The sequence below is a fragment of the Malaclemys terrapin genome, chromosome 1 (genome assembly GCF_027887155.1).
Source record: "Malaclemys terrapin pileata isolate rMalTer1 chromosome 1, rMalTer1.hap1, whole genome shotgun sequence".
In the NCBI taxonomy this organism is placed as follows: domain Eukaryota; kingdom Metazoa; phylum Chordata; order Testudines; family Emydidae; genus Malaclemys; species Malaclemys terrapin.
In genome coordinates this window covers 81072709-81099203 of record NC_071505.1, presented here as the reverse complement: position 1 = coordinate 81099203, position 26495 = coordinate 81072709, and the positions used below count along the sequence as shown (strand labels likewise).

The 26495-nt window shown below is 45.8% G+C and overlaps 1 pseudogene; it reads left to right on the top strand.

The window, feature by feature from the left end:
* Nucleotides 1-782: 782 nt before the first annotated feature.
* On the top strand, nt 783-26483 carry LOC128843725 (pinopsin-like; annotated as a pseudogene).
* Nucleotides 26484-26495: the final 12 nt, after the last annotated feature.

Sequence of the window (26495 nt, the reverse complement as noted above, 5' to 3'; positions counted from 1 at the left end):
TGCATCTTATGATTTTATTTTATGTGCAATCATTTGTTTCCAATACTTCTACTGGCTATCACTTTAATAATCTCTATACTTTGTTATATAAACTTTTTTACTTGTTTTCCTATAAACATATCTGAGTAATGATCTGAGAGAGAACTGGGATGTACTGCTTCTTTGGAAACAACAAATCTGTGTATGCTGCTGGTGTCCAGTGGAACAGGGGGTGGTCACTCCAAGGGACAGTCAGAGGGCTGGAGTTTGCCTATCGCTAACCTGTAGAGCAGTGGCTCTCAAACTTTTGTACTGGTGACCCCTTTCATATACCAAGCCTCTGTGTGTGTGTGTGTGACCCCCCTTATAAATGAAACACACTTAATATATTTAACAACATTATAAATGCTGAAGGCAAAGCAGGGTTTGGAATGGAGGCCGACACCTCCCGACCCCCCATGTAATAACCTTGCGGCCCCCTGAGGGATCGCGACCCCCAGTTTGAGAACCCCTGCTAGAGAGAGAGAGAGAGAGAGAGAGAGAGAGCAGGGCCTGCGTAGGCCTAGAGGGGTGTGCTTGTGTTACCTATGGCATGTAGAGTTGGGGAGCTGACCCCCGGCAGGCACAGCCGAGGCTCCTTCATGCTAAGGACAGGTGGTAGTGAGGTGCCACGCAACCCTAGGTCCCCCGGGAAGCTTCACGGTATGTGATCATGTAAGTACAAAGGCCTTGTTCATATAGAACATGAACCATCTATTGTGTGAATAGTTCTAATAAAATCTCCAGTTCTTCATTATGGGCAGATGCAGAATAATACTACTATTGTAGATGACCTAGCTGAGAGCATCACAATGAGACTCATCATTTTCCCTAGATAGCATTTTGGCATTCTTGATATTCCTTGACGCTGTTTTCAATATTTAATAATTTGTTAGTGATTAGTTACCTTAAAAAACCCTATCAACATATTCATTCTTAATCTTTCCTTTTTAGATCTCATGATATTTCTGTGTGGCACCACTATAGTTATAGTTAGAAACTACCGTGGATATTTCTACTTGGGACGAAAGTTCTGCAGTTTCAAAGGATTTGCTGTCGTCAACTACTTTGGTAAGCAACAGCCAAGTGACACATGTATCCTCCTCAGTTCTAATACATGAAATTTTGTATGTGTTAGGTTAGGAAAAGACAACTGTTCATGTTGGGTTGTTAAAAAGTCCAAAAGAAGAATTAACCTAGCAATATTTTTACAGGGCTCATTTTCTGTTAACTTTAAAAAAAAAAAAAAAAAAAAATTCACAACTCAATGTAACTTTCTAAACAGCGAGACAGGTAAATGAATGGAATGCCATAGGGCTAAGTAGGTTTGTTATAACACTGCTTAATCTTTGCTTTCCATCTTGAATTGTGACTCCTACTTTGAATCTATTAACCATTCGCAAAGGACAGATTCTGCCAGCTTTTCTCATGCTGAGAAACAAATTACTTGGTGAGGAACTCCACGGACACCTGTAGTGATGTGGGCTGATGTATTCCCATCTTGGATATCAGGCACCCTCTCTTATTGCCTGTGAAAGAAGGTAACCAGTATTGTCAATACTAATAATATTATTTTTTTTTAAAATAAGTAAATAAAACTAAATACAAATCTAATGTATTCATGCTTCAAAATATCCCCTTTAAATATAGTGGGTAAACTTAGCGGGAGGGATAATAGCCCCTTAAAACAATAGTAAGAATAGCAAAAAAATATTAATTTTACTACAAATCTATCCTTTCCACTAAAGGGAAGAAAAGACCAACCAACCAAAACCCCTAAACCAACAACAATAACCCACAGAGAACCAGAAAGTCAAATGAAAAGTGCCATATTTGATCAGGAGACCTGAATGTCTGATGTTTGTTAAAGAAGATTATATTTTAGCCACTTGTTTAACTACAAATCAAGATAACACTTAGTCAGAACAACAGTATCAATCTGGACCACGGGTCACCCAATGAAATTAATAGGCAGCAGCTTTAAAACAATAACAAAAATTAAGCACTTCACACAAAGCAGTCAATCTATGGGACTTGTTACCAGGGGATGTTTTCAAGGCCCAAACTATAATGGGGTTCAAAAAAGATTTAGATAAGTTCATGGAGGATAGGTCCATCAATGGCTATTAACCAAGATGATCAGGGATACAACCCCATACTTTGGGTGTCCCTAAGCCTTTGACTGTCAAACTCAGACTGGACACTGGGGATGGACCATTCAATAATTGCCATTTTGTTCATTCCCTCTAAAGCCTCTGGCATTGGCCATCATCAGAAGACAGGATACTGAGCTAAATAGACTATTGGTCTGATCCAGTATGGCCGTTCTTATGTTCTTAAAATGTCTCAATCTCATATTTTGATTAATAATTTCTTATGGGCTTTTTTCCCCACACTTATGAGATTTTTCTGTTTGGAAAAAATGGCTAAATTCTGGTGATTGATAGAGATTAGTATACACCAGGGATGAAATCCTGGCCTCATTGAAGTTAATGGGAGTTTTGCCATTGACTTCAGTGGGGCAAGGACTTTACCCCAGATACTTTCAATCGTTCAATAATGCCTTGCTATGAAACTTGCAGGCGGGTGTATGAATTAACCTTTAAACATTTTGATCTGATGGTTGCTCATATTATTTCTTGTAATTTGTCAAGTGTGGTCCCTGTCTTAGCCTATGAAAGATACAATATGGTATGGTAACTTACTGGAGATCTTAAGCGGAGTCTAAAGAGAGGTTACCAGCTACTTGTTTTCCTCTGTCTCATCTGGCCAGTGTCACCACTCTTTGGCTGGAGCTCTTGTATTCCTGAAGGAGTCCAAATCTCCTGCCCCATTAGAAGTTGGGAAGAAAGATCCTGGAGCAACTGTAGATACTAGATTGCCTATTTCATAGCCTGCCTCATTCTTCCTATACTAATCACTGGATTTTCTTAGGACAGTGCCTTCAGTTCATTACATAAGGTAGAAAGCAACAGAGTCTCCTGTGGCACCTTTAAGACTAACAGATGTATTGGAGCATAAGCTTTCGTGGGTGAATACCCACTTCGTCAGACACATGGGTATTCACCCACGAAAGCTTATGCTCCAATACATCTGTTAGTCTTAAAGGTGCCACAGGACTCTCTGTTGCTTTTTACAGATCCAGACTAACACAGCTACCCCTCCGATACTTGATACATAAGGTAGGTTTCAATTTATGCTTTTGCTGACTGTTTATAGTACCTGTTCAGTACCTTGCTCTTTCTGTACAGGCATTCTTAACATACAGTGTAAACATGCCTTTTTTTTGACGTATTGAAATGATTTGATTATTTTTAGGTCTGGTGAAATATTTTCAAAATTTAGATTACGTTTTTTTGTGCTTTTTTTTTAAATTTTGATGAAAGGTTTTCAGGAAAAAAATGCATGCGTATTATGTTTGATTAGATTTTTTTATTTTATTTTATTTTTTTGCAGAATATATTCTGCATTTTTGACCAGCTCTATTTATTTTGTTGTACAACTTTCCATATTTCACTTTATTTCTAGCTTATCTGAATCTCTTTGATCGGGAAAACAGGCTGCAAATCTCATGAGAACAGGCCATTTTATAATATTTCAGCTTGTGAAAAGTTAATACAGTCTAAGGGGATGCTTGTGGCATGTCCCTCTCACAGAAGCCCTGGGTTCCTCAACACAAGTATTGCTATGGAAGTGGGTGACCCTGGACTTAAATCACCTAATCTGCATCCGCTGTGTAGCTTCACTAATAGAAAAAGAATATTTGAAAGTGACCTTGGTGCTTTTTTAGTGATGTGCAAACTGGACCTGAAATGGTCTTGTTAAGACCACACCAAAAAATCAGATTTTTGTTTTACTTTAGAAATTGAGATCTTGTGCATCAAGGAATACTTTATGGCAGCTAAGAAGTGAAATTACGGCATAATAACATCCCAGAGACCAAAAGCTGAGCAAACCCAGAGGGGAAGGGAATCTTAGGGCATGTCTACACTACGAAATTAGGTCAAATTTATTTAAGTCGACATTTAGCCTCTGATTTTACGTAGTCAATGCTGCATGTCCCCACTATGCACAGTCCGTCGGCGGAGCGCATCCTCACTACCATGGCTAGCATCGACTTAGGGAGAGATGCACTGTGGGCAGCTATCCCACAGTTCCTGCTGCCGACTGGAACTCTGGGTTAGGATCCCAATGCCTGATGGGACAAAAACATTTCCACAAGTTGTTTTGGGTACATATTGTCAGCCTCCCATGATGCACTTGCCCCCTCCCTCCCTGAAAGCAACGGCAAACAATCATTTTTGCGCCTAAGCCTGGGTTACTCTTGCAGATGCCATAGCATGGCAAGCATGACCCCGCTCAGCTGTACACTGTTGTTGTGAGCATTGCAAACACCTCGTGCATTGTCCTGCGGTATTTACAGAGCCTAGCCAGGAGCCACCAGGCAGAAGAATGTGATGCCATACAAATAGCTGTGCTGGAAGCCATGGAATGGAGCAATTTGCACATGCTGGCGGTGGCAGCCAGGCTTGTTGACATGGTAGAACATCGCTCCTGGGCCCAGGAAACGAGCACAGACTGGTGGGACCGCATCGTGATGCAGGTATGGGATGAGGAGCAGTGGTTGCATAACTTTTGAATGTGTAAGGCCACTTTCATGGACTTTGTGAATTGCTTTCCCCAGCCCTGAAGTGCATAAATACCAAAATGAGATCTGCTCTGACAGTTGAAAAGTGAGTGGCAATAGCCCTGTGGAAGCTTGCAACGCCAGATTGCTACTGGCCAGTTGGGAATCAGTTTGGAGTGGGTAAATCTACCGTGGGGTCTGCTGTGATCCAAGAGACCAGGGCAATCAATTCACTTCTGCTAAGAAGGGTAGTGACTCTGGGAAATGTGCAGGACACAGTGGATGGCTTTGCTACGTTCAGGTTCCCTAACTGTGGTGGGGTGATAGACGGAACACACATCCCTATCTTGGCAACAGACCACCTTGCTAAAGAGTACATAAACTGCAAGGGGTACTTCTCAAGGGTGCTGCAAGCACTGGTGGATCACAAGGGCTGTTTCACCAACATCAACGTGGGATGGTCGGGAAAGGATACCTGACGCTCGCATGTTTAGGAACTCTGGTCTGTTCAGAAATCTGCAAGAAGGAACTTTCTTCCCAGACCGGAAAATTACCGTTGGTGATGTTGAAATGCCAATAGTTATCCTTGGAGACCCAGCCTACCCCTTGTTCTCGTGGCTCATGAAGCTGTACACAGGCAGCTTGGACAGTAGTAAGGAGCAGTTCAACCATAGGCTGAGCAAGTGCAGAATGGCGGTGGAACGTGCCTTTGGACATTTAAAGGGGCGCTGACACAGTTTACTCAATAGGTTAGACCTCAGCAAAAGCAATAGTCCCATTGTTGTTGCTGCTTGCTGTGTGCTCCATAATATCTGTGAAAGTAGGGGGAAAGTTTCTGGTGTAGTGGGGGGTTGGGGCAGATTTCCTCGCAGCCCATTTTGAGCATCCAGACAAAAGGGCAATAAGAAAAGCACTGCATCTCCGAGAGGCTTTGAAAACAAGTTTCATGAATGATCCAACACTGATGTGACAGCTGTGTGGTGTTCCTTACCAACCTGCCCTATTTTTTGCATGTACTGTTCTGTAAACTAAACCCCCACCAACCACAGCGTGCACAGTGAATAAAGAGCCCCTTGTCCTCAATTCATGCATTTTTATTATGCTAACAAAGACAGCAATGAATAGCAAAGATAACCCAGATCTAAGGGCCTGATAACATAGCAGGGAAGAGGCAAGGACATGTAGCTTATGTAACCCTTCTGCTAGGTGGCGCCAACAGCACCAAGGGCCAGGTTCAGTATCTAAGGGTTTCAACAATACACCACAAAACCAGCTCAAGCCCCCACTCAGTGACCTGGGACAATTACACACCACCCCTTGGGCACCTCTAAGAGGCAATACTTCACCTCTCGCAAGCACAGAGTCTGAGTGTAGCAAAATCTTTTAATAAATGGAGGGAATTAACTCCGCATTAATTTGGGAAAACACCGCAACTAGGGTTCATAAACACAAACCATGAGCAAAAGACTCACCCCCAAGTAAGTTGGGCAGTGTCCTTTTCCCCTCATGGTCTCAAGTCCAGCAACCCAAAAGTCCCTTTAATGTACCCATCCCTTCTCTGTACCCCACTCAGAGTTGCTCTCCTTGGTCAGTGCAGCCCCAGAGTTCAGAGGTTCATCCGCAGAGTTCACCTCCCGCAGTGTGTGGAAGGCAGAGGGGAGGTAAGGAGGCACTTTACATAGGGTTACCATATTTTGTGCCTCCCAAAGGAGGACACTCCACGGGGGCCCGCCCCCAGCCCCGCCCCAACTCCGCCCCCTCCCCAAAGTCTCCACCCCCTCCCCTGCTTCCCGTGAACATTTGAGTCGCGGGAAGCCTGAAGCAGGTAAGGGGGAGTGTGGGGGGGAGGAGGCGCGGTCCAGGCTGTCCCCGGCCCTGGGGTGCCGGCCCCGGCCCACCACCCCCGGCCCGGCCTGGCACCGCCGGCCCGGCCCCCGAGTCCCCGGCCCGGCTGGCGCCCCCGATCCCCCCACCGGAGCCCCCGGCCCCGCCGACCCGACCGGTCCCGGCCCGGCCGACCCGACCGGCCCCGCCGGAGGCCCCGGCCCGACCCGACCGGCCCCGCCGGAGGCCCCGGCCCCGCCGGAGGCCCCGGCCCGACCCGACCCGGCCCGGCTCCGCCGGAGGCCCCGGCCCGGCCCCGGCCCGGCCGACCCGACCCGGCCCGGCTCCGCCGGAGGCCCCGGCCCGGCCCCGGCCCGGCCGACCCAGCCCGACCCGGCCCGGCCCCGCCGGAGGCCCCGGCCCGGCCGACCCGGCCCGGCCCCGCCGGAGGCCCCGGCCCGGCCGACCCGGCCCGGCCCCGCCGGAGGCCCCGGCCGACCCGGCCCGACCCGGCCCGGCCCCGCCGGAGGCCCCGGCCCGGCCGACCCGGCCCGACCCGGCCCGGCCCCGCCGGAGGCCCCGGCCCGGCCGACCCGGCCCGACCCGGCCCGGCCCCGCCGGAGGCCCCGGCCCGGCCGACCCGGCCCGGCCCGGCCCGGCCCCGCCGGAGGCCCCGGCCCGGCCGACCCGGCCCGGCCCGGCCCCGCCGGAGGCCCCGGCCCGGCCGACCCGGCCCGACCCGGCCCGGCCCCGCCGGAGGCCCCGGCCCGGCCCCGCCCCGCCGGAGTCCCCGGCCCGGCCGGAGGCCCGGCCCCGGCCCGGCCCCGCCGGAGGCCCCGGCCCGGCCGACCCAGCCCGACCGGCCCCGCCGGAGGCCCCGGCCCAGCCGACCCAGCCCGACCGGCCCCGCCGGAGGCCCCGGCCCGGCCGACCCGATCCGGCCCCGCCGGAGCCCCCGAGCGCCCAGCCCCGGAGCCCCCGGCCAGGCACCGCACCGCGGGCCCGGCCCGAGCCCCCGGCCCGATCCCCGAGCACCCGCACCGCCGGCCGGCATGTCCCGATTTTCCCGGACATGTCCGGCTTTTTGGGCTTTCCCCCCGGACGGGGATTTGGAGCCCAAAAAGCCGGACATGTCCGGGAAAATCCGGACGTATGGTAACCCTACTTTACATGCTGCACTGCTCTGGCACTCACTCGTTGCCCCACTTTCACTGTCTAGCAATCAGAGGTGTGGGAATGAGAGCCTTCTGCTCCATGAACCATCCCCTGGAGTTGAGTTCAAGGGATAATGGAGTTTCCTCTTCTCCCCCCACCCCACCCGCATTCTGGGATGGCTGGGAGAGGAGGATATGGAACTTGGTGAGGAGAGCAGCTGGTTCAGCATTGGGTGCAATGGGACTCTAAGGTCTAGCTGCCTTTCCTGCACCTCAGAAGCCTCAACAGGTCTGTTTGCTCCCCTATAATCTGCAACATCTCCTCTTGCATGTTGCCCTCTTGTTCCCTGCATGCTTTCCTGCCCTCTTGCAGTGTGCATACTCCCCGACTGTGTAAGCCTCCATGCATTCAGCTGGGCCCTGTCAGTCTCGGAGGAGTGTATCAAATCACAAAAGATGTCTTCCTTTCTCTGCTTTTTTTGCCTTCTAATCTGGGACAGCCTTTGTGCTGATGTGGAGGAAGTACCCACCGACAAGGTTGCAGCTGCAAGGAAAAACATATATTGTTGGAAACAGAAGGTTAACTATTGCAATGAATGAAATACTTCATAGCAGTAAATACATTTCCTGAGGTACACTGCCACATTTGTCTTTTAAAAGAAGCACCTACCAGTAAGGTACAACACATGGCAGAGCGCTGGGCAGCATATTTCAGTTTGCAGGCAGGCATGGTGAGCACACAAGAAAGGGTAGGCAGTGTCAGGGCACACCGGGGGACGTTTTTTGGTGGGGAAACTCTTGGTACATAAATAGGCTTTTCTGGGGAGCACCCTTTGCATAGCTGGATGGGCCATCACTGTATCCAATTGTTTACCTCAGATTAAACATTAACCACAGTTGCATTTAACCCCAGTAGTGTGAATAGAAGTGTGCACTCACCAGAGGTGTCTTCCCCACCATCACAGTCCCTCAACAGTTGGTCCTGGGAGGGGATAGGCTCCAGAGTTAGAAAAGGTCCTGGCTGTCGGGGAGAATGGATCCTTCGCTTGCCTGCTGCACATTCTCCTCCTCCTCCTTTTCCTCATTAACAATGTCCTCCTTGTTGTTGCCTAGGGCCGCCTGGGACCCCTTTGCGGTATTCACGGGGAGTTTTGGGGTACTGGTGGGATCCCCACCTAGAATTGCATGCAGCCGCTCATAGAAGCGGCATGTCTGTGGCTCAGAACCAGAGCGACTCTTCACCTCCCTTGTCTTCCGGTATGATTGCCTGAGCTTCTTTATTTTCACACGGGACTGCTGTGTGTCCCTAGTGTAGCCTTTGTCCCCCATGCTCCTGTGTGATTTTGATATAGACGTCAGTCTTTCTTCTGCTGGTTTGGAGCTCTGCCTGCACAGACTCTTCTCCCCACACAGCAATCAGATCCAGGCAGTGGCGTAGCCAGGTTCTAACATCAGGGGGAGCGAACACATTAAAAAAAGGAGCCACCTGACATATCAAATTACTAATTACATACTTTTAAATTCATTATACATATTTATTTGTACTTAAAATAAAAACACAAGAATGATCCAGCAACGGAAGGGTTTGCACAGCTGGCATTTTGCAGGAGAACTTTAGATTATACTTAGATATACTTTAGATTCTAGAAAATAAATGACAGAATACAGTAGTTTATAATTGGCCAGTATTTTTTTAAACCTGTGACATTTTTTCCAGTTACTAATTTACTTTTAAATATCAATGAAATGCACTTTATTTATAATAGATCGTAATACTAAAGTCAACAAAAAGGAATGACAAATACAAGTTTTATGAGAATTGGTGAGCAAACATCTCATAGCTCTTCAGGGTTGGACAAAGCAGTATTTTCCCTTAAAGTAGCTTTATTCATGGGGTTTTTTTTAAACAAAAGACATCTCTATGACACAGGTTGGAAGTCTAACATTTTTGAAACACTGAGTACTGAAAGTTAGGGTTTTTAACCAATTTAAGCTGTGTACACCTCCCCCCCCCAAAAAACCAAACCTCTTCCTGCTTTCCTACCACCAGTTCTGTTACTGCAGGAATGAAATCTAGACATCCTGTAAAATAGCTAGTTCCACATTGTTCTTCAAACCTCAGATCAGAGAAACGCAGCTTTGCATTTGAGATACTATATGACTGTACACATCTGAAGAAGTGAGGTTCTTACCCATGAAAGCTTATGCTCCCAATACTTCTGTTAGTCTTAAAGGTGCCACAGGACCCTCTGTTGCTTTTTACAGATTCAGACTAACACGGCTATCCCTCTGATATATGACTGTAGTACAGTTTGCACTGCCTGCATCTACACTGACATCAGGAGAAGAGGACAAGACTGTCCCTAGCATCAAGCACAGACAGTCGTCTTAGGAGGGCTGTAGTAGACTTTAAGAATAACGTGTTCTTTAGTTACACTCACTCTGCTTTGTCATGTCTAAGTTGGACATTTTCCCAGCTTCTTTGTGGGGATGACAGCATGTTGTCAGGATTGGGCTGGGTCCTAAATAGAACCTCTGTGCGTTCATAAAGTTCCCTTGGCCTAATTGGAACTGGTGCACAAGGGGAGAAAAGGCTACAAAATTGTTTTTAAGCTCTGAGCAATTATAACACCCCTTATAGTGCCAGTATCACTAAGAGGATTTGTGCTGGATTATATCGAATAATAACATGATCTAATGCTGCACAAACACCACAGTCCACAGCAGGCCTGATTCTTCAAAGTCATCAAATTTGGGAGAAGGGGGGGGGGGAAAGAATCAAGGATGGGGGAACTTTAGCTGTAGTGTCATTTCTTGATTTATTTTTTTTAAAAGCAAAGAATAAGTCTTAAATGAATGTTACAATTTACATGTGAAATTAACAAAAGCAAGGAAACTCAAAGCTACCCAGCTGCCACTTCAACCTCAGCTCACCCCGTTGTACAGAGATATTGTAACGGTCTCAGAATAGCATGTGATCACATATGGCATAATACTAAGGCTCAACAGGTGACTGAAGGATGGAACAAAGAGCCCTAATGCTAAATCTTTGTATCTCTAGGTTTAGATTTTTTTTTTAATGCTATTTTAAGAAGGCTAAGTTTTCCTTTCTTTTGGGGTTATTTTAATTGTAATATGATGGTGTGGGTAGACCCCAACTGGTGTAGGGAGAAAATTAGCCTGTCCCTAAACAAGAGATTTATATGGGTCTGCCCTCAGTGTAGGGATTTCAGAGGCGCAGGGCTATGCAGCTAGTGATCATCTTACCCTCAGAAAGATGGAAGTGACAGTTTATATGAATGGCAGGAAGGATGATATTGTGATTAAGGTTATGGACTGGTAGTCTGGAGATCTTGCTTCAGTTCCATGTCTGCTACAGACGGTGTGTGACCTTGGGCACTGCACTTCATCTCTGTACCTCAGTTCCTCAACTGGTAAAACGGGAATAGCATTTTCCTGCCTTATTGGCCAGGGGGGTTTGTGAAAATATCAGGGGTTCTGAGCACCTTGTAATTAATGTAACGGGAGCTATATGGAGTACTTCAGCTAGATAGAAGGGAGAGAACTTGGAAATTGTGGAGCTACAGGGAGAAGAAACTGAATTTAGAGCTTCTGAGGACCTGTCTATTGTCTTCAACAGTCTCATGAATTTAAGCTACCTCAGCTCTACAGCATCTATCTCAAAGGGACCTATAATGTTATAGACTCAAATATCCATACAGCAAGAAAACAAAATCTGTACTGATTTAGTGACCTTCACCTTACCCCGCTCCCCGAGAGCTGCAGCACTCATGCAGTTAGAGTGAATCTGGGGACAACTCACTATCACACTCACACACACGCGGATATGTGAAGGGTCAGCATCACGGAGGTGTATTACATCACTGGGGCTCCCTGAAGCTTCCCTGCCAGTGTCATGAGCGCAGCAAAGTGCTGAGCAGCGTCCACAGGCATTTCCCCCTCAGAGCCCCTTTTTGCCTCCATTCACCAGGGCCCTGCTCTGAGGCCACCATTCGCTATGGGTGCCACCGCCGCCCCCAGCGGGCGAGGAAAGGCCAAGGCAATGGGAAAGAAACTGAGTCTCCTACCGGGGCTGCCGGAGCAGTCAGCGAGCACCAGCAGAGAGGCCTGGCACTGGCCCCTGGCCACGGCAGGGACCCGACGCGCTGCCAGGCCAGCCAGGAGGAACGCACCAACCCGGGGTCGCTGAGCACAGCGCCCCTCACCCTACCCCGGCCTCCCACTAACCGGCCCCAGTCTGACCTCAGCCCCCCTCGCCACGCTGGGGGGGCTGCGCTGCTGCCCCTTCCCCTCCCAGCAGAGGCCACCCCGGCTTAGGGAGCCTCCTACTCCTCATCTCCGGAGAGCCAGGCAGCTGCCTGCAGCCCCGGAGCGAGCTAGCAGGGCTGGGGATGGGGGAAGGCAGTGGGGAGCCCAGAGCCAGCCAGCGGCAGCATGCAAAACCTGGCTCCAGATTTCGAGTCTGGAGCCCAGTGCTGGCTGTGTGGAAAGGCGCAGCTTTTGCAAATGTGCTCAGGGGGGAGCGGCCGCTTCCTCTGCACCCCACTAGCTACGCATTGTGTCTACACTACCCTTAATTCGACCCTGGAAGGTTGACACTACTCCTCTCGCAGAGGTGGAGTACAGGCATCAATTTTACAAGTCCTTTAGGTCAGCAGAAAGGGCTCGGTAGTGTAGCCACGCACATTATAAATTTGACCTAATGCGGCATATGTGGCTCTAATGCCGTAGTGTAGACTTTTTAAAACACTTTGATTTTGTTTGGAGTTAAATAGGCACTAAAAACAATCACTTTGGAAAAATATTGCCATTTGTTAAAGAGTCAACCCCCCTGTACCTTCAATTAAGGTGTAAAACCTCATAATACACACACTCTAATGCTCCTCTTCAGCAAAATTAGGGAACATCGGGGTTGACATTGGTGAGATTTTTAGGTTAAAAACAAGCAGAAAAAAAACTTAAAATAAAAAGGTCCTCCTTATACATAATAAAGAAGCAAAAAAGGGCACAAACCCAATTTAAAAAAAGAAAAGAAAAACTTTTCACGTTTCCATTAAAGAAAAAAAATATTTAAAATAGCCATCAACAAATTGTCAAAATAGTAATAGGAAGCTTCAGTACTGGAATAAAAAATTTAAATATGTGGGGTTTTTTTGTTTGGTTGGTTTTTTTGACAAACAAGTAGGAACATCAACATTGTAACAAAGTATTTACACGAAGAGAAATTCAGACATGCAAGTGTGAGGTCAGTACTATAGTTAAGCACTTATTTTAAGCTGAACAGAAACACAACTTCAAAACTGAATGAAGCAGAAAAGAGATGGAGCTGTAACTAAAATAAAAATATTCTACCAACTTCGAAAGGTTGGCTGAGACTCACAAGCTTTGTTTATGGCACTTCCGATGAATAACTCTTATAGTCAGCAGACGATGCCATCTGCAGTACGCCAGCAGCATTTCTGTTGCCAAAAAAGAAAAGCAAATGTACTGAAGCTGCCAAGATCACATAACACTCACGCTACACATAAAATAATGCATTTTCAAAATTCATTGCTTATTTGTGAAAGTATTTCCTACAATTTCCAACTACAATAACACACTGCTTAAAATATAGGAAAGCTGTTTAAAACGGCAAAAATGGCATTGTGCCTGAAACTTAAGGGAATAAAAATTCTTGGGTGAAATCCTGGTCCCACTGAAGTGAATGGAAAAAAACTCCTATTGATTTCAAGGGAGCCAGCATTCTACTCTTGGCATTTACATTTTGTTTATACAGGGCTAGATGTAGAGCACTTCTAAGATCAGAACCAGGGTATTCAAGAGAGGAAGGAAGGTCTTGTGGTTAAGGATTTGCATTGCGATCTGCATTCAGTTCTTGGTGCTGCTGTGCATTTCCTGTGTCATGCTGCCCTTGTTCCTTAATCTGTCTGTGCTTCAGTTCCTCATTTGTAAAGTGGGGATAAGAACGCTTTGTTTCTTCCATGCTTTATTTTTCTTGTCTATTCAGACTGTAAACTCTTCAGAGAAGGAACAGGCTGCAGTAACACTGAAGTGTCTAATGCAGCGGGACCCTGATATTAGATGGGGCACTAGTTGCTACTGTAATACACAAATAATATTGCTGTTAGTAGTCAGGCATATTAGAAATAATAAATAAATGAGGTCACCAGCCTCAGCAGGAAAGATATGAGTAGCACTCCTTCTGAGAATTTTGTCCTCCCCATTAATGATAAATTAATCCTATTTAGTTTGTTAGGCTGTCCCCCTCACTAACTAATTCACAGGGATTCCTGCCCCTCTGATATTGCTCCCTACTTAATACCCTGCAATGAAACTAGAAGAACTTTTAAGGTTATTTATAGTACATATGTAGGTCAAGATTTTGAAATGTAACTAGTGTTTTTAGATGTCTCAATTTTGGGGGTGCCCAACTTGAGACACCTTATAAGGGACTAATTTCACTGGTCTACAATTTTTGAGAAGTCGTCTGCTTCAGAGATAATGTGCTATTTATTATGTATTTTGATGTGCTGAATTCAAATATGACAATTAAAACAACTGATTGGCTACTGTTTCTAAAATATTTGTTTTTACATTTTATGTCTATGCATTTTGTGTAGATAGAGGTTTACAATTTATGATTAAAACTAGGTCTTTTCATGTGTTTATGGTTGCTTTACATGATATTTCACCTGTCCTGTTTATGTAACAATTTAAAAATCAGCAAAAGGGTTATATAAATAAAATTTATTATGAAACAAAAGGCAAAAAACTATTATGTACACAGTTTAGTCCTATTCAGCGTCTACTCAGTGCTTCTTGGCTTGTCTCTTGTATTCATTAAATGGAGCATCTCTTGTCACTGTCCAGCAATAGTCTGCAAGCATTGATGGGCTCCATTTGCTCTGATAGCGTTTCTCCATTGTTGCAATGTCCTGGTGAAATCGCTCACCGTGCTCGTCGCTCACTGCTCCGCAGTTCGGTGGAAAAAAATCTAGATGAGAGTGCAAAAAATGTATCTTTAGTGACATGTTGCAACCAAGGCTTTTGTATGCCTTGAGGAGGTTTTCCACCAACAACCTGTAGTTGTCTGTCTTGTTGTTTCCGAGAAAATTTATTGCCACTAACTGGAAGGCTTTCCAGGCCATCTTTTCCTTGCCTCGGAGTGCATGGTCAAATGCATCATCTTGAAGAAGTTCACGAATCTGAGGACCAACAAAGACACCTTCCTTTATCTTAGCTTCAATTAACCTTGGAAATTTTCCACAGAGGTACTTGAAAGCTGCTTGTGTTTTGTCAGTGGCCTTGACAAAATTCTTCATCAGACCCAGCTTGATGTGTAAGGGTGGTAACAAAATCTTCCTTGATTCAACAAGTGGTGGATGCTGAACACTTTCCCTCCCAGGCTCCAATGACTGTCCGAGTGGCCAATCTTTCTTGATGTAGTGGGAATCTCTTGCACGACTATCCCATTCGCAGAGAAAACAGCAGTACTTTGTGTATCCAGTCTGCAGACCAAGCAAGAGAGCAACAACCTTCAAATCGCCACAAAGCTGCCGCTGATGTTGGTCATAGTTTATGCACCTCAAAAGTTGTTTCATGTTGTCATAGGTTTCCTTCATATGGACTGCATGACCAACTGGAATTGATGGCAAAACATTGCCATTATGCAGTAAAACAGCTTTAAGACTCGTCTTCGATGAATCAATGAACAGTCTCCACTCATCTGGATCGTGAACGATGTTGAGGGCTGCCATCACACCATCGATGTTGTTGCAGGCTACAAGATCATCTTCCATGAAGAAGAATGGGACAAGATCCTTTTGACGGTCACTGAACATGGAAACCCTAACATCACCTGCCAGGAGATTCCACTGCTGCAGTCTGGAGCCCAACAGCTCTGCCTTATTCTTGGGTAGTTCCAAATCCCTGACAAGGTCATTCAGTTCACCTTGTGTTATGAGGTGTGGTTCAGAGGAGGAGGATGGGAGAAAATGTGGGTCCTGTGACATTGATGGTTCAGGACCAGAAGTTTCATCCTCTTCCTCGTCTGACTCAAGTGAGAATGATTCTGATGCATCAGGAACCGGCAGTCCTTCTCCGTGGGGTACTGGGCGTATAGCCGATGGAATGTTTGGATAATGCACAGTCCACTATTTCTTCTTTGACACCTTTCCCAACTGGAGGCACCATGCAGAAGTAACAATTGCTGGTATGATCTTTTGGCTCTCTCCAAATCATTGGCACTGCAAAAGGCATAGATTTCCTTTTCCTGTTCAACCACTGGCAAAGATTTGTTGCACAAGTGTTGCAGCATATGTGTGGGGCCCACCTCTTGTCCTGATCTCCAATTTTGCAGCCAAAATAAAGGTGATAGGCTTTCTTAACCATAGTGGTTATACTGCACTTTTGTGATGCAAAAGTCACTTCACCACAAACATAGCAGAAGTTATCTGCACTGTTCACACAAGTACGAGGCATCTCTGCTCCCTTTGGCTAAACAGAAATGTGTCCCTTTGCAAAATCAAACACTGACAAAGAAGAGAGCACGACACTGTATGATTTCTAGAGCTGATATAGGGCAATTTGTTCAGCAGAGTGATGTAAGTTTCATTATGATTGCATCATCCATGACTTCTAGGAATAACATGGTGCAATTCATATCATGTATGATGCAATACCAGCTTCAGATTGCATCATTCATTGTTTTGCCTAAAAAGCAAGTACTGTCCATATCCAGTCATAGATTTATTCATAGATCAAGTCAAAGATGTATTTTAGTCATTTCTGGTTTAAATTGAGATCCCTTCCCTTTATAACTCACTTATCCTCCGCCAATCCCAAGTCAAGGGTCGTATATACTGACCCAATAGCATATCTTGAAAACTAGAGCCAATCAACAATGTTGTGCATCATTTTCGTTCTCAGTAACCCATAATTAGTAAAGTTTGACTACATTTATTTCAGAAGCATTTTGGTTATAGAGCAGTGTTTTCAGAGGATGGGAGCTCAATACATCCTGAAAATTAGGTCAATTTAAGGAATCTTACATTGGGTATCCAGAAGTTGAGAGAGTTCCAAGCTGTGGGTGATGGTACTTGCTATGGTGATGGCTTTTCTGATCTGCTGGTTGCCATACTCTAGCTTTGCTGTTGTCATTGATCCAGCACATAACATTTCACCTCTAGCTGCAAAGTGCCAATGCATTTTGGTAAGACCAGTCTTGTTTGCAGCCCAATCATATGCCTTTTCTTCAACAAGCAGGTAACACACTAAACATCAGTCACTTAAATGTTACGAATACGGAGACTTGAACTGAAGGGTGGCCTTGTTGTTTGGTGCTAATGATCTAATTATTTGGTAACTCATCTTTTTATAAAGAGGTTAAGTGGTTTATTACAATGGGGCAGTAATACCACTACAGTTATTAAATAATCTCTGTATCATACACGCTCCTGCTCTCACACACACACGTCACTCTCCCCAAGGAGCCCTATTCCTTTGCTGAAAGATATAGGAATCAATGGGAGTACTTGAATCCGATGTGTTAATCAGTCCTCACTTAGGCTACGTCTACCTTAGGAGCTAGGGGTGTGATTCCCTCACTCATGTACACCGACTTTTGCTAGCTCTCATTGAGTAAGCATGAGTATACATAGCAGGGTAGTATGGAGGCATGGCTGAGCTGTGCTGAGTTCATATCTACTGATTTCAGGCCTATTTGTGCTAGTGCCTTCGCTGCCACAACTGCAGCTACACTGTCGTTCATACTCATGCTAGCTCAATGAGAGCTAGTGTGAGTGTGTGTACGTGAGCAGGGCAAATCACACGCCCCAGGTCATAATGTAGACATAGACCAAGAGTGAAAAACATGCTGTGCAGAGGGCTAGCACAAGGCCATGCACAAATAAGTCCCACTTAAGGCTCCAGTTCTGTAACTGATAGGGTACGTCTACATTACCCACCGGATCGGCAGGTAGCGATCGATCTATTGGGGATCGATTTATCGCATCTAGTGTAGACATGATAAATCGATCCCCGAGCGCTCTGCCGTCGACTCTGGAACTCCACCGCGGCGAGAGGTGGAAGCGGAGTCGACGGGGGAGCGGCAGCCGTCAATCCCGCACCGCGAGGACGCAAAGTAAGTGATTCTAAGTCGATCTAAGATACGTCGACTTCAGCTATATTATTCTTGTAGCTGAAGTTGCGTATCTTAGATCGATTTTCGATTTCCCCCCCCCCCCGCAGTGTAGACCAGGCCATAGTGTGTAGGTGTAGGGTGACCAGACAGCAAGTGTGAAAAAACGGGATGGGATGGGGGGTAATAGCAGCCTATGTAAGAAAAAGACCCAAAAATTGGGATTGTCCCTATGAAATTGGGGCATCTGGTCACCCTATGTAGGTGAGTGCTTGTGCCTTTGTAGAGCCCTATTGTTGACTCAGTGGTCCACTTGTATTGTAAATTACTACTCAGTGTCACTAAAGGTGGCAGGATTTGGTCCAAAACGTTTTAAAGTTTTAGCTCTAAATGTAATTTTGCATCCCACCTATTTCTGTCTTCTGGTTGATAGAAGTAGTTACTTTAGCAGTTTATTTTAAATATTACCATTGCTTAGTTTGGCTCAATCAAATCAGACAATTCTTTTTTATCACTGTTTGTTACACTACAACTTAAAAACAATCCAGAATGAATGATCTAGTAGAGACTTAAATCAAGAGCTATTATAGATATTCATCCTTGTTCTGCCTGAAGCTCTGAATTATTTTAAAATGCTCTCTTAGGATACCGAGAATAAAATAATTTATCACCATTCCCATTACCCTTAAAAAGAATAACAAATACCATAGCTTCAAAAATGTCCATGTAGGGGCTATTCATATATCAGCTACTTGAGAAGAAAGATATACTGCATAAGAAGGGTGATGACAGCTGTCGGAGAATGCATACAGTAGCCCTCCAGGGAGAGACAGAGAAAAAATCCTGCCCCTCAGATGGGGGAGGCAGAGAGAAACATAAATACTTCCTGTCAAAGATGGTAATCTAAATCACTCTTGGTAAAAAAAAACCCAAAAAACTGCTTTATAATAAGTACAGTTGTGGAAATGCATCTAAGTGCCATTGACCCAAGAAATTTTTGAAAAATTAAGGTGAAATCCAGGCTTCAAAGTCAGTGGGAATTTTGCCAATGATTTCAGTGAGGCCAGAATTTCATCCTAAAAATTAAAACCTTCCCTTTTCCCCCCATCTCATTCTTTGCCCATGTAGCAAAGTGAGACTCACCAGCACAGTGCCTCCTGCTGGTTGTCCTGGGAATTAGCTCGATTCCAGCTCGGAGTGCCCTCTGCTGGCTGGTGGCTCACCTGCCGTTTTACCTCGGGGTTCTGCCCCAGCAGTACCCTGCCACGCTTTGGGTCTCCCCTCCCAGGGGAACCCCCAACCCTCTCACTCACTTTGTCTCAGTGGCTACTGCCAGTCATTATCTAGCCCCCGCTCACTGGGGCAAACTGCAGTTTCTCATGGCCACTCATCATTGGCAAGGGGGTTTGGACCAGCTACCTCTGCAGCCCCAGTACCTTCTTTAGGCCTTGCACAAGGCCTGCAGCCTGGGAGTTGCCAGGCTGGAGCTCCCCAGCTCCTCCCACCTTTCCCCAGCACTGCTCCATCTCTGCTACCCTGCTCCCAGGCAGCTAGGTCCTTCTCTCTCCCCACTACTAGAGAGACTGCCCTAGCTCCTGGCTTACAGCCCTTTTATAGGGTCAGCTGTATCTTAATTGGGCATGGCCCCAGCTGTGGCTGCCTTCCCAATCAGCCTACCCTATTGGCTCCCCAGGGCAGCCCTTTCCCAGGGCTGTTTTAATCCCTTCAGAGCCAGAGCGGGGTGACCGCCCCGCTACAGCCCGTTAAGATTCTCTAGCTTCTTTATTCTGATAATTTTGCTTTGTAAGCAGCTAGAGAGTGAACGTTACAACACAAATTGGGTACATTAACCAAAGAGCAAAATGATCACAATTGGTCCTAATCTGGGTTATGCGGTTACCACATGTAGATGGACATTTTGTGAGGGCAAAGCAGGTAGTTAGAAACCCAGCTTCCTATTTGGTGTGCACTTTTGGAGAGTATTTGCGTATGAAAATTTAGTGTCCAGACTGAAAATATTGAAAACCTGGCCTGAAGTATGTCTATCTATGTATTGTAATATGGCTATAATTTTGAATAATCCATTGGTATTGAATGGTACATATATTAGCGGTGCAAACAGTGATTGGCCCTTTCCTGCAAGATGAAGAACACCTATTTCAAGATGCTGATCAATTTTCACTAACTTTAACGAGAGGGGCTTAGCATCAGTATCTTGAAATGCTGGGTCTTAAGGAATTTATATTATGGAGGAACTGGTTGTGGCTCCAAAGTTAAGGTTAAATTGAGTCTTGCATGTAAAACAGCGATTTAACTTCTTTGATACATATATGAAGAATGTAATGTTTCTTTGCCAATCTTATACACCTTAATCTTTGAGTTGAAAATTAATTTTCTAAGAATTTACAAGTCATTCTGTTTGAGTTAACATTGATTTTACAATGGATCCTTTAAGAAGTATAGAATCCTAGGTAAGATCATTTTTTGTCTGGGTGCAGTTAATAACAGAATAATAAAAACTCTTCAAACTTTCCATATATTTAAAACTTATAGAAATCTAGTGCATAGGCTACATTAAAAAAATAGTAAGTACAGTTCTTGTATCTTTGTCATGATTGAAGACCAACAAATAGAGCCAAGTCAATAACAACTCAGATCACTCTTAAGAGGGGCCATTGTGACATCAGAACTAACTCAACCAGTCATAAAATTTTCTTAGCTGATTTATGTGCTAAATTTTTATTAATTGAAATGAGTCAGGAATGTAGGTGGGCAGTATGCAAGTTGGAAGTGTTCACTGGTAGATTAGTTGACCCTCAGAAATCACAGATTGGCCCCAACTATTACTGTTAAGAGTAGTGTGACTTCATGTAAACAAAACAAAGGCCAGATTCACCCATATATACTGGCTGTTTTGCACTGCTCCAGTGACACAAAGTAGCTGTAATCCTCATGTAACTGGCCAGTAGGCTCCAGATGCTTGTGCTGCTCCAGAATGTCAGTGCCTACAGGTGAATTTGTCCTTAAAAATTAAAATACACACAAATAATTTAAGGCTGATACTCCATCTTCAATTTGTTATAAATATCACATGCTAGCATTCTCTTTGATATTTCTCATTTAATGTTCATGTATGAAACTTGTAATAGTTTAAAAAATTCCTACATTAAACTGAAATTAAAGTTGAGAGTACATATCAGTAATTCAAGGGTTAAAAATATCATAGAGATGTAGCAACTGTTCCCAAACTAAGAACTGTAAACCCAAGAATTCAAAATTAAGGTTAAATTTAAGAGAAATCCAAATATGCTACAGTATGTAAATGCACAATTAAAGCACCAAAGCAAATCTACCTCTGACCTGTAGTAACACCATGAGAGGGAAGGCATGAGAAATTAATCTCTTTAAAAATCAGATTTCTTCAACTCTGGCATTTTTTTGTTCATGGTCCCAATCATAACTGTACAGTTATTGCATGGCATTGCGACACGGTAGAGTTAAGTTCTTACTGAAGTAATCTTTTTGCAGTTAAGTCTCTTGTAAAGGGCCACCACTAACTTGAAATCTTTATGACTTTTTCAGAAGTGCCTAAATATCTTAAAAGCCTGGTTCCATTTTCAAAAGTGACTTAGATGCTCATAAAACCAAATCCCATTGATTTTCAAGGAGTTGTAGGCCCATAAGGGCCACAGTTTTAAAGGTATTTGGGTGCCTAAAGATATAGATTGCAAATCTCATTAGGCACCTATCTGTATCTAAATACTTTTAAAAATATGTGCCCAAGTGCCTAAGTCACTTTTGAAAATGGGACTTAGGAGCCTAAGACACTGAGGCCCTGTTAAAAGTGTTACCTCCAGTCAATTTTTAAAAACGTGAATTAAATGTCATTTCAGGCAGTACTTTTGGCTCCAAGTCTTTTTGTCAATTGTTGTGTCTTTTCATTTCCTGTTTTGACATATGTTTTTCTCTTCCCTTTTACTATGCGAAAGGCCCCACACAAGCAGTAGGAGAAAGAAATTAACTATGGCCACAGCCCTGTAATTAGATATGTGAATTGAGGGTTCTATGCTCGTACAGAGGCCTGTTGAAAACAGAGACTCCATCCGGGCCAGGGGTATATGCTAACACACACGCTCTCAGGGTTGCATATTTTTATAGTGCAGGTTGTGCCCCTGCCAGTCAGATGGGGTGCTGCAGGTGAGCCCTGCCTCCATTCATTTTCCTGCACCTGGAATATAAGCAAGCCCAAGCAGGCCTTCAAGTGTTAAAGAGCACTCTCTCCTTGGAGAGGTGTATGCCTCATTTATTTAACAGAAAAGAACACCACAAAACATAAGTGAGACCTTCAGTCAGAGCTGCTCCACTGGAAAACCCTCCGCCTCTGGGTTAATCTGTTTTATGTCTTGCCCCTTTGGCCATGGAACGCTCTACAGCTGAATTCCTTGGCTGGAGCTTAGGCCTCTGCTTGGTGTTCTGCTACTTGCAATTCTTCCCCCAACAGTGCATTGCTCTTCACTGAGTAAGTCCCTAGTAGCTCCCTGGCAGGTCCTACACCCAGTATGTTCTCCTAGACTGCTCCTGTCCCTTCCCTAGGAGCACTTTCTTTCTGGGATGGCTCCTGTCTTTGTGAACCCCTTTCTCCCTGGGAGTGTCTTCTGTAACTGAACTCAGGCAACCTTTTTATTAGGTCCAGGGTGGCTGGTGAAGCTTCCCCTTGGGAAGGCTAGCCCCCTTCCATGCCTCTTTCGGCAAGGTCCTGCCTCTTCTGGCCAAGGCCATGCCCCCCCCCCCCAATCGCTTAGCTGCATAAAACCCTTATTTCAGTCCTTAGTGGCCCGATGAAGGCCCTAAAAACAGCTATTAACAGAGGGTCCAAGAGACAGAGCATGGGAACGTAAGCTAAGATCATACAGTATGTTTCTTATGCCCATCTCTGTCACTTATTTATCATGTGGCCTTGGGCAAGTCATGCAACTTTTCTGCCTGAGTTAATCCATCTAAAAATGGGATGAGGAAGATGAGAATTATTATCTATTTGGGTCTTGTGAATTCATAAGCTAATGTTTGTTCAGTGCTTCAGAAAATCCTATATGAATACTGGATAGTTTCATAACAGGAGTTAGTTGTACACTTTTATAGACAGGAGAATGCCAAATATTTAAAAATCAATTAGTGAATCCTAATTATTAGGCATTTTTGACTATCTATTGTCCTGTCTCAATGTTAATAGCTTCCAAAATTCGACAACAAAAGAGTCTTGCATTGAAATCATCTAGTTAACAAAAACAAATAATGTAAGTGCAAATTGAGGAACAAACTACAATGTCCAGATGTGGTTTACCGGAGTGTTGAAATAAACAGATCTTGACAGATGTGTGTGCATTGCTTCAAAATAGAATTCCTCAGCTTTTTGCCTGCTTTTTCACATTAAGCTACATCAGCTAATCAGCCAGGATGTAACACATGGTCTGGTTTCAATTTTGTGAATAGTGGCTGTGATGGGGTGTTCACTCCACATTAGCATAGAAAGGATTAATGAGGCTGAGATGGGACCAGTTAATGAATAGGTCACACCTGAGGGGAATTAGGTGGCATAAGTAACCCCTGACTGATGATGGAGCCCAGCTGAGAAAGAACAGGAGGGGCTAGTATAAAGCCAGGAAGATGACAGAAGGAAAGGGCTGTGTGAGGAAGTCTGCAGTCATCCTCTGGGCATTAGAGAGGGAAAGGAGGAAACCCAGGGGCAGAGTAGAAACTCTGGGGATCCAGACCCTGAAGGTAGGGCTTACCCAGAAGGGTGGTCGAGTGAAAGCCTGAGAGAGGCAGAATTGGAAAAGGCTCGTCAGCAAGTTTTAAGATGGTGCAGACCTTGGCCACTGATTAGAGGATCCCTGAGATGGAAGTTAGAGCAAAGAGCAGGCCTGGTTTCCCCTACCAGTCACTGGGGAAGTGGTGCAGTCAGTGCAGTGGATTTGGAGACTGCCTGGGGTGGTTTGTCCTATCGGACTTTGATACCTCCAGAAGGGGAAAACACATAGTGACCTGGCCAGAGGGTTAAGCCATGAAGAAGGAGTAACTAAGTCATGAAGAAAGAGCACTGTGTGTCCAGGAGAACAAGAGGGGATATGGTGTGAACAACTAATGGAAGGGGGCATCTGACCAGAGTGGAGCTAATGCCACCAGGAGGCAGCCAGCAGTGGGTGGTCCCCATGACAGGGCTTACCCAGGTTTTTTTTTAACATTGTGGAGGACAATAATTGAATGGACAAATTGACAGTGAACAGCAAGCTGAATGGCTAGTGTTGTCATGGTGTTCATTGTCATACATGTGCTGAAATGGTAATTATGGCTGTGTTAGTCAGGAATAGGTCTAACAGGAAAGATTGAGAAACTTGCCATGGACTAGCTAATAGTCCAGTGGCGAGGGCACTCACATGGGAGATCTGGGTTCAAGACAAGTCCTTGCTCTGCATCAGGAAATGTGCGGAGAATCGGGGGGCTCCGCTCCATCTGGGCATAGGCGGGGAGCGGTGGGGTTGGGCTGCCACTGCCTCGTCAGCTGGACTCTCTCACAGACAGCTGCCGTGCTGCACGGAGGCAGCGACCCTGAGTGGCCACCCTCAGCCAGTGTGAGAAGTAACTCCATCCCGCCCCTTCCACTCCCCTCCTGGGCCTGGCTGCTGAGGAAAGCAGCCAAACCAGCCAGAAACCTGCCAAAGGGAGGGGCAGTGGGAGAAGGACAGAACCCTTCCCCACCCCACCCTAGGTAACTCTGGCAGGGAAAGCGTGGTGGCCCTGGGCTGGGCGCAGAGTGGGGATTGCGGGGGAAGGCACCGGGTGCAGAGACGCTCTGCTCAGCTGAAGGTAGGGGCATTGCCTGTGCCCCCCTTCCCCCTCCTGAGGCATCCACGAGGCTGTGGGAGCTCCGGGAGGACACTGGTGCTCTGAATCTCCCTGGGCCAGGACTGGGCCCAGCCCAGGGGCATATGCTCCCTGCGCCTGTGGCCCCAGTCCCCCAGAAACCAGTGGGATTGGCTGCCCTGGCCAGGGAGGTGGGGTGGAAGGTAGAGGCCACGTGTAGGGCGGTCACGTGTCCCCCTCTACATTGTGCTCCCTCACTATCAGCAAGGAGTTGTCTCTGGCTGCAGGGTCCTGCAGAGGAATTGTCGACTCTCCAGGCTGTTGGGATCTTGAACCTGGATGACGCTGCAGCCGACCAGCTGACCGCAGAGGCTGATGGGGACTCTGAGCTGCTGCAGTCGAGGAGATGCCAGAGATGGGCTTTATGGTAGGAAGTGATCCTGGGAATGTGTTAGGAGCCGATGCTGGAACCCTTAATAGGGAGTCTACCGGTTTTCAGGGCCCTACACTTGCCACTAGGCATGGCTACCGGGGACTCCTGATATAGACTGAGTGTTTGCTTTGCTGTGCCCAGGAGCTACAAACTGATTGTTTGTTCTCCCCACCCCAGGGGCTAAAGACTGGTTGTTTGCTCTGCCCTGCCCAGAGGGTCAGAGCTCCAACTGCTTTTGGTTGCCTCAGCCAGGAAGTGCAGGAGTGACGGACAGGTTATTTGCTCTGCCCCACCAGCGGTCCTGAGCCCCTTGATCATGATTGTTTCATACAACAGGGAATCCCAAGAACTTGGTGACATGATGTGTGAACCCCCCACTGGGCAAATGGGGGCAACCACCCGCTCGACATGCTGAGCCCCTATGACACTCTGCTTCCCAAGCCTTGAGTGCAGCCCATCTTACTAATATTGTCTATCACCACTGTCACAGTTCAGTTCAGGCTTTGTAGCCTTCTAACATAATGCCAATAGATGACACCACCTGCAACTGGACAACACCTGATGCTGAATGGTAGTTAAGTAACTTTGCAAACCTCAGGAAGTGCCAATGCCTTCTGACAGATGAGCACCTGAGGAGGGTAGTGAGACCTTCGATGAAGGAAATGCCATTGAAAAGTGAAAGAGTTACATCATGATTTAGCCAACAGCAGCCACAAATCAGAGGAAAGGCAACAGGAAACTACCCTCTGTACTTTCTCCCAGAAAAACTATTATGGCAGAACAAAGGCAAATCAGTCCATGTGTGGTGCTGGATGGTGAGACCCTCCAGGTGAGAAGGCACAACAAATTCTATTGGGGAGGAGGCTCCAGGCATTAAGAGTACAGACTATGGTTATCATGGTGCTGTACCAAATTCTTCAGGAAGTATAGTGCCTGATGCTTGCACCAAGGAAAAGAATGACCCAAACCTTCAGAAATGAATCACCAGAATAGAAACATGGAAGTGAGGAGTACGTATGAAGAGAAGCCTACCATTGTGATCAAAGAATTGTAAAGATGTAAGATATAAATATGTGGAATATCAGAGCTGTATTGGAACGGTATGGGCATTTGAGGATAATGGATGGGTACACAGCATACTATTCAGAATCCAAGAAAAGGAGAGAAAATGGGGTCACATTTATCTTATCCAAGGAGACATCAAAAATGTGTGGTTGGATATAATCCAGACAATGACAGAATTGTTACAATTTGCCTTCAAGCGAAGCCAGTCAATACATCAATCATACAGTTTGTGCCTCTATAACAGAAGCTGATGACCACACAATTGAAGAGTTTTATGAACAATTTGACGAGACACTCACTAAAACACCAAGTAAAGCTAAAACCTTGTTTTTGGGGCCGTGAATGCAAAAGTTG